The 13,039-nt window shown below is 42.5% G+C and overlaps 1 protein-coding gene across 3 annotated transcripts in view; it reads left to right on the top strand.

Annotated features, from left to right (window-relative positions):
• The window catches only part of RSPH3 (radial spoke head 3), a 33,606-nt gene extending 20,767 nt beyond the window's left edge, over positions 1 to 12,839 (top strand). The window contains exons 9-10 of one of the 3 annotated variants that reach the window (XR_014710965.1): positions 8,873 to 9,107; positions 12,029 to 12,839. The gene's annotated coding sequence lies outside the window, so the exon portion shown is untranslated. Of the gene's footprint in view, positions 1 to 8,872; positions 9,171 to 12,028 lie in introns of those variants that run through there. The other 2 variants (XM_084624129.1, XM_084624130.1) reach the window with 2 other exon arrangements.
• The last annotated feature ends 200 nt before the right edge of the window (positions 12,840 to 13,039 follow it).

Here is a 13,039-nt window from a genome sequence, read left to right as displayed (position 1 = left end):
CCTCCCTAGGTAACGCATTCCAGTGCTTCACCACCGTCTTTGTGAAAAAGTTTTTCCTAACATCCAACCTAAACCTCTCCCACTGCAACTTGAGACCATTACTCCTCGTTCTGTCTTCTGCTACCACTGAGAACAGTCTGCATCCATCCTCTTTGGAATCTACTGCCTAGCCATTCAGTCCCTAGTCTGTAGCAGTGCATGGGATTCTTCCGTTCAAAGTGCAGGACTTTGCACTTGTCCTTGTTGAACCTCATCAGATTTCTTTTGACCCAATCCTCTAATTTGTCTAGGTCCCTCTGTATCCTCTCCCTACCCTCCAGCATATCTACTGCTCCTCCCAGTTTAGTGTCATCTGCAAACTTGCTGAGGGTGCAATCCTCTAGATCATTAATGAAGATACTGAACAAAACCGGCCCCAAGACCAACCCTTGGAGCACTCTGCTTGATACCGGCTGCCAACTAGACATGGAGCCATTGATCGCTACCCATCGAGCCCGACGATCTAGCCAGCTTTCTATCCACCTTATAGTCCATTCATCCAGCCCATACTTTCTTTAACTTTCTGGCAAGAATACTGTGGGAGACCCTGTCAAAAGCTTTGCTAAAGTCGAGGAATAACACGTCCACTGCTTTCCCCTCATTCACAGAGCCAGTCACGTAGTCATAGAAGGCAAATAATTTAGCAATTGTAATTTGCAGCCTATTTCAGGATAAAATCCTTCATAGCATTGTTCCTGATTGTCATATATTTTGAGTTGCGTGACAGTTTTGCTAGAATCTCCCCAGACTTAGCTAACATTGGTTTATAAACTAGACTTTCACTAAATAGGTAAGCGATTACTTAAAGAACCACTGTCAGATTTATTAGTGTTCCCCTTAGGTATGAGGTAGTATCTTCTGAGTACCTTTTCTAATACAAAATCCTAACATTGAAATCTCAATCAAAATTGCTGCATTCCAAACCTGACCAATCAAATATGACCTGCAGAGGGACTGTGGGAGACTTAAGCCTATTACAGGGTGCATCTGGCACCCTAAGTACAATTCTGGCCTTTACATTCCTGCTGCATAAGGACCATGGCAGTCTAGCATGAAAAACAGTATTAGACGCCACATGAGCAGCGCAGATTTGGTGGGCAGAATTCTGGGAGAGAGAACGTGCTGCACCTTGGAAAAGGATGCAGTAGTGACTATTTTTGGGTACATTTCCTGAGTTCTCAGAGAGTCTTTGTCTCTTTTTGAGAGCGTCTGCCAATGAAAAACCTTGCTTCATTCTCCTCACCCACACAGTACTGTCAGAGACTTAAAGCCACAGTCTTGTCTTGGGTTTTCTTTTTAGTTATGCAGGTGATTGGACTAGAAGACCCCTCAAGGTCCCTTCCAGTCCTACAGTTCTGTGATTCTGTACTTTCTTATTGATTCAGTGTTAAACGTACCAGGCACTGATGGCAAAAAGCACCTGCAACTGCTGCCCCACATACCTGGTACATATTGACATTCCAAGTAGAACATTGCCTCTTAAAAAAACACCTCTACATTCCACTGCATCAAAGCAGTTTAATAATTAACTATGCTGATGAAGATAGCCCCACCTTGTCAAAACTCTCTCCTCTTGTTCCTCCTTTCTGTGGTACTGTGTGCAGTAGTCGGCATGTTAGGCCCAGATCTTAAAGTGGGATCTTAAAAATTCAACACTAATTGAAAAATCGGTATTGCATATTATATATTCTAAATGAGGGCTTCCCAAAGTGTTTCATAGTGTGAAGTACCATTTCATGCAAATATTGCCTCATGGACCACTTGCTTCTACCATCAATGGCACATGCTACCTTCCCTCCCATTTGGAAACATAATATTCTTATGGCAACCAGATAATTGCTTAACATGGAAAAGTCATACTGGAAAGTGTTTATTGTAGTTTAGCTGTCTTTTAATTAAATTTAGAAGTTGAAAATAAGGAGGAGCCAACCAGCCAATTCTCCAGGACCCACCAACCACAGTTTGAGCTACTGCATGTTTGAATGCATGCTGCTTAACTGACTGCTCAATAGTTGAGAAAAACACTGATGTATGTACAGTATTGGATATTTGAGTTCAAAACCAGGACAGCAGAATCTTGAGTAGTTTTTTAAAGATTGTCTATGCTGTAAAAACCCCTTTGTTTGTTAAGCTTTAACAACAATCAACAGACAGTATTCCATTTTAGTCTTTTGATAGATTACCATCGTTTTATCACCTAGGGATTGGGAACTGTACCTTTAAGTGGTTTAGCTTCAGAGATAGGAAGACATAGGAAGGGGTCTGCAGAATTCCATGTTCGGTTATGCAGATACTCTTTATTCAAGGACAAGTTCCAACTGTATCTCTTTCAAGTATGTTGGGCCAAGAGTGATTCCTGGACACCATGAGTCAATAGAAATTAAAGAAAATAACCTGATATCTGCTGGGAGAGCAATACAGCAGTGCACAGACAATCCAGAAAGTTTTTGGAAAGTGTAGGGGACAATTTCCTGGTGCAAATGCTGGAGGAATCAACTGGGGCAAAGCTCTTTTTGACTTGCTGCTCACAAACAGGGAAGAATTAGTAGGGGAAGCAAAAGTGGATGGGAACCTGGGAGGCAGTGACCATGAGTTGGTTGAGTTCAGGATCCTGACAAAAGGAAGAAAGGAGAGCAGCAGAATACTGACCCTGGACTTCAGAAAAGCAGACTTTGACTCCCTCAAGGAACTGATGGGCAGGATCCCCTGGGAGAATAACATGAAGGGGAAAAGAGTCCAGGAAAGCTGGTTATATTTTAAAGAATCCTTATTGAGGTTGCAGGAACAAACCATCCGGATGTGTAGAAAGAATAGTAAATATGGCAGGTGACCAGCTTGGCTTAACAGTGAAATCCTTGCTGATCTTAAACACAAAAAGGAAGCTTACAAGAAGTGGAAGATTGGACAAATGACCGGGGAGGAGTTTAAAAATATTGCTCAGGCATGCAGGAGTGAAATCAGGAAGGCCAAATCACAATTGGAGTTGCAGCTAGCAAGGGATGTTAAGAGTAACAAGAAGGGTTTCTACAGATATGTTAGCAACAAGAAGAAGGTCAGGGAAAGTGTGGGCCCTTTACTGAATGGGGAAGGCAATCTAATGACAGAGGATGTGGAAAAAGCTAATGTGCTCAATGCTTTTTTGCCTCTGTCTTCACGAACAAGGTCAGCTCCCAGACTAATGCACTGGGCAGCACACTATGGGAAGGAGGTGACCAGCCCTCTGTGGAGAAATAAGTGGTTCAGGACTATTTAGAAAAGCTGGATGAGCACAAGTCCATGGGGCCGGAAGCACTGCATCCGAGGGTGCTAAAGGAGTTGGCGGATGTGATTGCAGAGCCATTGGCCATTATCTTTGAAAACTCATGGCGATTGGGGGAGGTCCCAGATGACTGAAAAAAGGCTAATGTAGTGCCCATCTTTAAAAAAAGGAAGAAGGAGGATTCTGGGAACTACAGGCCAGTCAGCCTCACCTCAGTCCCTGGAAAAATCATGGAACAGGTCCTCAAGGAATCAATTTTGAAGCACTTCATGGAGAGGAAAGTGATCAGGAACAGTCAGCATGGATTCACCAAGGGCAAGTCATGCCTGACTAACCTAATTGCCTTCTATGATGAGATCACTGCTTTCCCCTCATCCACAGTTGACGTGTTATTCCTTGACTTTAGTAAAGCTTTGTTACAGTCTCCCACAGTATTCTTGCCAGCAAGTTAAAGAAGTATGGGCTGGATGAATGGACTATAAAGTGGATAGAAAGCTGGCTAGATCATCGGGCTCAACAGGCAGTGATCAATGGCTCCATGTCTAGTTGGCAGCCGGTATCAAGTGGAGTGCCCTAAGGGTCCGTCCTGAGGCCGGTTTTGTTCAATATCTTCATTAATGATTTGGAGGATGGCGTGGATTGCACCCTCTGCAAGTTCGCAGATGACACTAAACTGGGAGGAGTGGTAGATACGCTGGAGGGGAGGGATAGGATACAGAGGGACCTAGACAAATTAGAGGATTGGGCCAAAAGAAATCTGATGTGGTTCAACAAGGACAAGTGCAGAGTCCTGCACTTAGAACGGAAGAATCCCATGCACTGCTACAGACTAGGGACCGAATGGCTAGGCAGCAGTTCTGCAGAATAGGACCTAGGGGTTACAGTGGACGAGAAGCTGGATATGAGTCAACAGTGTGCCCTTGTTACCAAGAAGGCTAACAGCATTTTGGGCTGTATAAGTAGGAGCATTGCCAGCAGATCAAGGGACGTGATCATTCCCCTCTGTTCGGCATTGGTGAGGCCTCATCTGGAGTACTGTGTCCAGTTTTGGGTCCCACACTACAAGAAGGATGTGGAAAAATGAGAGTCCAGCAGAGGGCAACAAAAATGATTAGGGGGCTGGAGCACATGATTTATGAGGAGAGGCTGAGGGAACTGGGATTATTTAGTCTGCAGAAGAGAAGAATAAGGGGGGATTTGATAGCTGCTGTCAACTACCTGAAAGGGGGCTCCAAAGAGGATGGATCTATCCTGTTCTCAGTGATAGCAGATGACAGAACAAGGAGTAATGTTCTCAAGTTGCAGTGGGGGAGGTTTAGGTTGGATATTAGGGAAAACTTTTTCACAAGGAGGGTGGTGAAGCACTGGAATGCGTTACCTAGGAAGGTGGTGGAATCTCCGTCCTCAGAGGTTTTTAAGGACAGGCTTGACAAAGCCCTGGCTGGGATGATTTAGTTGGAGATTGGTCCTGCTTTGAGCAGGGGGTTGGACTAGATGACCTACTGAAGTCCCTTCCTGTTATTCTATGATTCTGTTATTCTAATGGAGCATCTAAAACCTCCATAAGAGATGAAATTTGCTGAAATGTAGAAAATAATTGAAAGAAATTTAAACAGAACTTCACTCTGTATCTGCAAGCAATGTGTGCAATTGATAAGGAAGACATTCAGAAGGTAGTCTTTTTTTTCTGACAATAGCAGGTTCCAATGCACTTGATGTGTTCAACAGTTTTCAATTAACTCAGGCACAGAAAGCTTACAATGAAACTGTATTACAAAAATGTGAGCTGTTTTGCACTCCACATAACAATGAAACATATGAGGAAAATTTTTCACCTGAGAATACAAAAGGAAAGTGAAACTATTAAAAAAAGTTTGACTGCTCTAAGGCAGTAGTTTTCAAACTGCAGGTTGTGACTTGGCACTGGATCATGGCAGCTCTGGTCAGCACCAACTACCGGGCCATTAAGTCCCATCATTGGTGCTGCCTGGCTAAGGAAGGCTAGCCCCTACCTGTTCTGACACCACGCTGCACCCCAGAAGCGGCCAGCAGCAGGTCCAGCCTGGGGGGGGGGGGGCCACAGGGCTCCGCGCACTGCCCCCGCCCCAAGCACTGGATCCGTGCTCCTATTGATCAGGAACTGGCCAATGGGAGCTGGGGTGGGGGGGGCAGTGCCTGCGGGTGAGAGCCACACAGAGCCGCTTGCGCTCCTCCGCCTAGGAGCCGGACCTGCTGCTGGCCATTTCCAGGGCGCAATGCGGTCCACGGTGCCAGGACAGACAGGAAGCCTGACTTAGCACTCCTGCTGCGCCACTGACCAGGAGCCACCCAAGGTAAGCCCACGCCCCAATCCCCTGCCCCAGCCCTGAGGCCCCCCCCAAACCCAGAGCCCCTTCCTGCACCCCAAACACCTCATTCCTGACCCTACCCCAGAGCCTGCACCACCAGCCCAGAGCCCTGACTCTCTCCTGCACCCCAACCCCCTGCCCCAGTCCTGAGCCCCACAAACCTGGATCCCCCTCTTGCACCCTAAACCACTCATCCCCGGCCCCACCCCACAGCTCTCACCCCCAAACCCTTTTCCCCAGCCCTGAGCCCCTCCTACATCTCAAACCCCTCATCCCCAACTCCGTTGGGTCACAGGCATCAACAATTCTCTTCAACTGGGTCGCCAGAAAAAAAGTTTTAAAACCACTGCTCTAAGAGTTTATCTACATAGCACAAGATGTGCAAAGGCAAGCCTATCCTAGCTAGCTTGAATCTAACTAGTACAGGTAGCATTAGCAGTGACAACAGACCAGTGCGAGCTTCAGAGCAGGCCAGCAAGCCAAGTATATACTAAGGCTCTGTGCCAGGCTTGTGCTCTCCACCCTGAAGCTTGCACTGCACTGTCTTCATTGCTACTGTTATTCACAGCAGCTAGATTCAGCCCATCTTGGGTGGGCTAGTCTTTGCACAGCTTTTGCTGTGTAGACATATCCTAAGTCTGAAGAGCCAATATTGCAATTCTGTCCCCAATAAGAGACCAGATTGAGATTGGAATCTGGAACGAAAATCTCAGAGAGAGAGACTACTGGGAGAAGCAGAATTAACCCTTGACAAGGCCATTAGAATTTGCCAAGCAACATAAGTCACCCAGTCCAGAATGAACCTTATGGAGGATGTACAGTGCTCTGACAATGTAGACATGATAGAGAATCCAAAACACCACAAAAAAAGAGACCTGAGGCAAAAAGTCACATAGAACTGAAAGTCAGAATCATGCAAAAACAATAGCACATGGAGCAACACATGTTGTAACAAACAGCACAAGCCGGGACAATGCTCAGCATATGGGAAAAGATGCAAGAATTGCAGTTGGCTTCATCACTTTGCAAGAGTTTGCAAGCACCAGATGGCTGATACCAAGTACTTTTCTCTGCTGATGTGTCAGCAGGGTTTTGGCAGGTGCCCTTAGAAAAAACAGAGTACACATTTGTCCTCATTCAGCACTTCTTCTGGGAGCCACTATTTCCGCATACTGCCATTTGGGTTGTGTTCAGCACGCAAGGTAGATACAAGATGGAAGATACAAGATGTTTACAGTAGAAGAGTATGACCAAAGGGCTCCAGGCATTTCTAGGAAGAGCCAGAGCTGCTGGGCTAATGCTAAAACAAACAAAAATGTAAACTCCATATTATGGAAATAGCATACCTGAAAGATACATTAACACAGCAACATGTATAGGTAGATCACAGTAATGTTGAGTGAGGCCATTACCAACACATCTGTCCCAAAAGAACAGGAAAGGGTACAAAGATTCCTTGGAATGGAGTACTATGTAGGGAAATTTTTGCCTCATATAACTACTCAAACCAGCAACCTGGAAGTGCTACTGTGCAAAGATGTCCAATGGACATGGAATGAAATTTTAATAGTGAGTTTGAGAAACTGAAGGAGTTAATTAAAGATGACTCAGTCAGGAGATATTATGACAGTAAGCACAAGACTAAGTTGTCCATCGGTGCCTCCAGAAAGGGTAGTGGCACAGTCCTCTTATAACAGTGTAGTCAACTGGAGATGAGTGGCTTATGCATCATACATGCTAACAAAAACAGAGTGTCAGTATACTCATAAAGAAAGAGGCTTTGCCTTTAGTACTTTGTTGTAAAAAGTTTCGGGTCCTTTTTTTTAGTTGAAATTAACCATAAATGATTTATTACTATTGCCAAAATGGAGCTGGCAAACACCCTCTCCTACCCCCAAGAATACAGATATTATATTTTCAATTACAAATGTATGATTTGCAAATTGACTAGAAAGGGTAAAGATAAAAGGGGGAAACACTGGGGTGACATCATTGTAGGGGTTTACTATAGACTACCAAATCAGAAAGAAGAGGTGGATGAGCCATTTTTAGAACAAACAACAAAAATATCCAAAATACAAGATCTTGTAGTAATGCAGGAATTTAAATACCCAGACATCTGTTGGAAAAGTAATACAGTAAAGCACAAAATTCCAGTAAGTCCTTGAAATTCAGGACAACTTTTGTTTCAGAAAGTGGAGGAATAACAAGGAGGACAGCCATTTTAGATTTGATCGTGAGTGACCAACAGGAAGGAATTGGTTGTGAATCTGAAGGTGTAAGGCAGTTTGGATGAAAGTGACCATGAAATCATAGATGTTATGATTCTAAGGACAGGAAGGAGTGAGAGCAGCAGAATAAGGATAACTGATTTCAGAAAAGCAGATTTTAATGAACTTAGAGAACTGGATTGTAAGCTCCCATGGGAATTAAAATCTAAGGAATAAAGGAGTTCAGGAGAGCTGGCAGTTTCTCAAGGAGACAGTTGTTACATGCACAACTGTAAACTATCCCAATGCGAAGGAAAGATCAGAAGAATAGTAAGATGCCAATATGCTCCATCAAGAGCTTTTTAATGACCTGAAAAATGAAAAGGAATCCTCAAAAAAAAAAAAAAAAAAGGTCCTTAACAATTTGTCCATATTTCCTATCTTTTAAAAAGAGAAACAGAGGACACAGAGAAGTATAGACCTATCAGCCTAACTTTGATACTTGGAAAGTGTGATGTTATTGAATTGAACTGGGACCATATAGAACATTGTTGCAACAAAGGTACTGTAGTGGCACCAATCTTGTATAAAGGGGATCAAATAAGGTGTCTCAGACAAGGTTATGGTTCGCTGGTTATGATTATTCTATGTGTATCATTTTTGTAGTTAAAGTTATGAAAATATTGGCTCTATACTGTCTGTAGTTCAAACTTGTGCTATGCTTCTGGGTGACACCCCAGACAAGTTGGTGTCAGCTCTGCCTAGCCTGCTTGATGGCCCATTAAGGACCATCAGCTATACAATTTCAGAGTAGCAGCCGTGTTAGTCTGTATCTGCAAAAAGAAAAGGAGTACTTGTGGCACCTTAGAGACTAACAAATTTATTTGAGCATAAGCTTTCGTGAGCTACAATTGACCCATTGAGAGAAGGGAGACGTGCCTTGGGACTCAACAAGGCATGCAGGGACATGCCTGTGGACAGAACTCTGAGGTTTTTCCATGCCATGTGATGAACAGCTTGTCTTTGGAACAAAGAAAGACCACCTGGCAACAGAATATAAAAAGCTGCTGCAGCTCCTCCATCTTGTCTTCAATCCTGCTTCATACCTCTGGAGGGACTTTGCTACACTGAAGCTTTGAACCAAGGACTGAAAGACCCATCCCAGCTGCGGATATACTCCAGAGACTTGATTTGAACCTGCAGTTTATTCTACCACTGCTGCAAGCCTGATCCAAGAACTTTGCCATTACTGTATGTAATTGATTCCATTTAACCAATTCTAGCTCTCATCTGTATCTTTTTCCTTTTATGAATAAACCTTTAGATTTTAGATTCTAAAGGATTGGCAACAGCGTGATTTGTAGGTAAGATCTAACTTGTTTATTGACCTGGGTCTGGGGCTTGGTCCTTTGGGATCGAGAGAACATTTTTTCTTTTACTGGGGTACTGGTTTTCATAACCATTTGTCCCCATAACGAGTGGCACTGGTGGTGATACTGGGAAACTGGAGTGTCTAAGGGAATTGCTTGTATGACTTTTATGGTTAACCAGTGGGGTAAAACTAAAGTCTTCTCTGTTTGGCTGGTTTGGTTTGCCTTGGTGTGCATAGAAGCCCCAGCCTTGGGCTGTAACTGCCCTGCTCTAAGCAATTTGTCCTGAATTGGCACTCTCAGTTGGGTCCCGCCAGAACCAGCATCGTTACAGAAAGCTACTGAATAAATGATTAAACCATCAGTTTGTAAGCACCGAAAGGATAATAGGGTTATAAATAATAGCCAGCATGGATCTGGGGATGATAGTGGATCATAAATTGAATATGAGCCAATGTGATGCAATTGGGAAAAAGGCTAATATTATTCTGGGGTGTATTAACAGAAATGTCACATGTAAGACATGGGAGATAACTGTCCTGCTCTACTCAGCACTGGTGAGGCCTCAGCTGGAGTGCTGTGTCCAATTCTAGATGTCACACTTTAGGAAATATATGGATAACTTGGAGAGAGTCCAGAGGAGAGCAATAAAAATTATAAAATTATTAGAAAAACTGACCTATGAAGAAAGGTTAAAAAAAAACCTGGCATCTTTAGTCTTGAGAAAAGAAGACTGAGGGTGGGACAGCATGCTAACAGCATGTTAAGTGCTGTTATAAAGAGTCTAGGTTTACTTGGTTCTGCCTCAGTGCAAGGAGCTAGATTTGAAGGCCTCGAGTTCCCTTTCAGCCCTACATTTCTGTGAAACCTGGGAGAGATTTGGGGGTTGCAGACATACCCTCTAGAGCATTTGACAAAAATACAGTGGAGCAAAATCCAGAGCTAGACATTGTTCATCTCAGTTTGATTTAAAAGAAAGAAAAAAAGAAAAAAGAAACACTGTTCAGTCTCAGACAAAATGTGGACTGTGATTGCCAGAGCAACAGCTCTACCGTGTGGCCAGGACAGCATGTTCCCAGCCCCTGTCACCAATTCATGGAGGAGCACTCAGTCCTAGATGGGATTTTGTTTAAAGATACCAGGATGGTGGTCCCTAAGGTGTTAGAAAAAAATATTTTTAAAAGGATACATGAAGGTCATTTAGGGACTGAAAAATCTAAGAGAAGGCCTAGAGACATTTTATAGTAGCCTCAAATGAACAGCAGCATTGAGGAAACTGTCAAGGCTTGTTCCATATACCAGAAATACAGGCCACACCAAGCAAATGAACCCCCATGTTAATGGCATAGGAAAAAATGCCCCATGGGAGCAAAGTAGTTATAGATATACGTTTATATTGGTTGGAAAAAATAATGTATTTGTTTTAAACTTACTCTAATTTCATTGAGATTGTTTTACTATTATGATTATTATTTATTATCTGTATTATTGTAGCACCTAGTACTAGAAGATACTACAGCTAAACAGGTGATTGTTCACGTCAAATCTGTTTTTGCTAGGCATAGTATTTTTGACATAATAACGTCAGACAGTGGACCACAGCTTACTGGGCATAGGTTTAAGCAGTTTACAGTACAGTTTGGGTTAGACATGTAATCAGTAGTCCCCATTATCCCCAATCCAACAGGTTGGTGGAAAGTGGTGTTAAAATCATAAAATAGCAACTGAAAAAGGCTGCAGAGTCAGACTCTGATCGGTACTTAGCACTGTTAAGTTGCAGGATGGCAGCAATAAAATATGGTTTGTTAGCTGTAGCAATATTGTTTATCAGAAACTGAGAACTTGACTCCCTGTAATGGTAGAAGCTGATGTCAGAGGAAGTGGGGACTTGCAGAAGTATGAAGAGACAGATAAAGCTAAACATAAAAACGCAACCTGGTTTGGGGGTCTGGGAACTGCCACCACTTCCTGAAAATGATGTCGTGTTCATCTGTGATGGAGATCAGTGACAGTGGTGTCACGTGAGGTTGCCCCACAGTCTTAATGTTTGTCACACGAGACAGACACATGCTGAGGAGTAGGCAACACCTTTTCCAATTTCCAGAAGGGAGGGAGATATGAAGCAGTGAGTTGAGATAATACAACAGGTTGAGACAGCCAAACCCTAGGACATAACACTATCAGAACAAATTACCATCTCCTGTCAACAGTAGTACTGATATTTCAAGGGAGATTTCCACACGTCCAAGGAACAGTGCAAGGCACCTCAGAGATTAATTGAACATTGTTAATAAGTTTTGTTAGCAGGTGGGCTATACATTTTGGAATTGTGTGTTGTATCACATTAAGTGTTGTTATAATTAAGTTTGTCTGGGAAAGGAAGATGTGATTTGAGGACTGTATCTTTTAGTGGCATAGCTTCACAGACAGGAAGTTCTAGCTGCAGAAGCCATGTTCTTTTATGCAGAGGCAGTGGAACTGGTCAGTGAATTGAGTATTTCTTTCAAGCCCTTTGGGCCCAAAGTGATTCCTGAACGCTACAGGCCACTGACTTCAATGGGGCAAGGATTTCTCCCCTGGTTTCTATTACTGGTTTTGATACTGCCTTCCTCAGTGACCCTGAATAAGTCATTCTCTGTGTGTTTCTTTATGTTTAAAAAATGGTGTCATTTCCAAACTTCTTGGGATTGTTGAGGCTTGGTTCATTAAAATGTATAAATTATTTTTAGATCCTTTGGTGGAACATTATATGTCAGTGCAAAGTATAATTTATTATTAAATGTGATTTTTATGTCTTTACAGGGGGCTTACTATAGCTAAGAAGATTGCTCTTGATCATTTGTGAAAAGAAGATTCAATTTGTTTAGGAAATCGTCCCAAAAAGGGAGCAATAAACTGAAGATTTTTATTTTTGCAAATTTTTAACAGGCTTTATGCTTTATTTCATATCAAATTTACTTAAAGAAAGAGTGGCTGCATGATTATATGTGTAAATAGTGTTTAGTATTAATCCTTTTCACACTTGGATTACTATACAAAGAGTTTCAGAGTAGCAGCCGTGTTAGTCTGTATTCGCAAAAAGAAAAGGAGTACTTGTGGCACCTTAGAGACTAACCAATTTATCTGAGCATAAGCTTTTGTGAACTACAGCTCACTTCATGGAAATGGAAAGTACAGTGAAGAGATTATATATATATACACACAGACCATGAAAAAATATACATTGTATATACAAAGAGTTAATGAATTCACTATATGCATTGCAGTAATATAGGAATATTGGCTTAAGAAGGTTCTATAGTACCCTTTTTGTTAAGAAATCCAAATCAAGTATCCATTGCAGATATATTACATTTTATCCTTGAAGTCCATTCTGCATTTGCTCTGTTACTTAATAAAATCCTGGAGTGTGTACATGCATATGAGGAAAATAAAGCAAGTTCACTCAACTCTAAAAAGATGTATTGCCAACTTCAGTTGAAATGAATGGCATTTTTAAAAAAGAAATGTAACTGAATGTGCTTGTTTATGGTTTCAGAGTAACAGCCGTGTTAGTCTGTATTCGCAAAAAGAAAAGGAGTACTTGTGGCACCTTAGAGACTAACCAATTTATTTGAGCATAAGCTTTCGTGAGCTACAGCTCACTTCCTCAGATGCATATCGTGGAAACTGCAGCAGGCTTTATATATACACAGAGAATATGAAACAATACCTACTCCCACCCCACTGTCCTGCTGGTAATAGCTTATCTAAAGTGATCATCAGGTGGGCCATTTCCAGCACAAATCCAGGTTTTCTCACCCTCCACCCCCC

Source organism: Lepidochelys olivacea (assembly GCF_965140295.1).
Source record: "Lepidochelys olivacea isolate rLepOli2 genome assembly, chromosome: 3".
In the NCBI taxonomy this organism is placed as follows: domain Eukaryota; kingdom Metazoa; phylum Chordata; order Testudines; family Cheloniidae; genus Lepidochelys; species Lepidochelys olivacea.
This window is presented reverse-complemented; position numbering and strand designations above follow the sequence as displayed.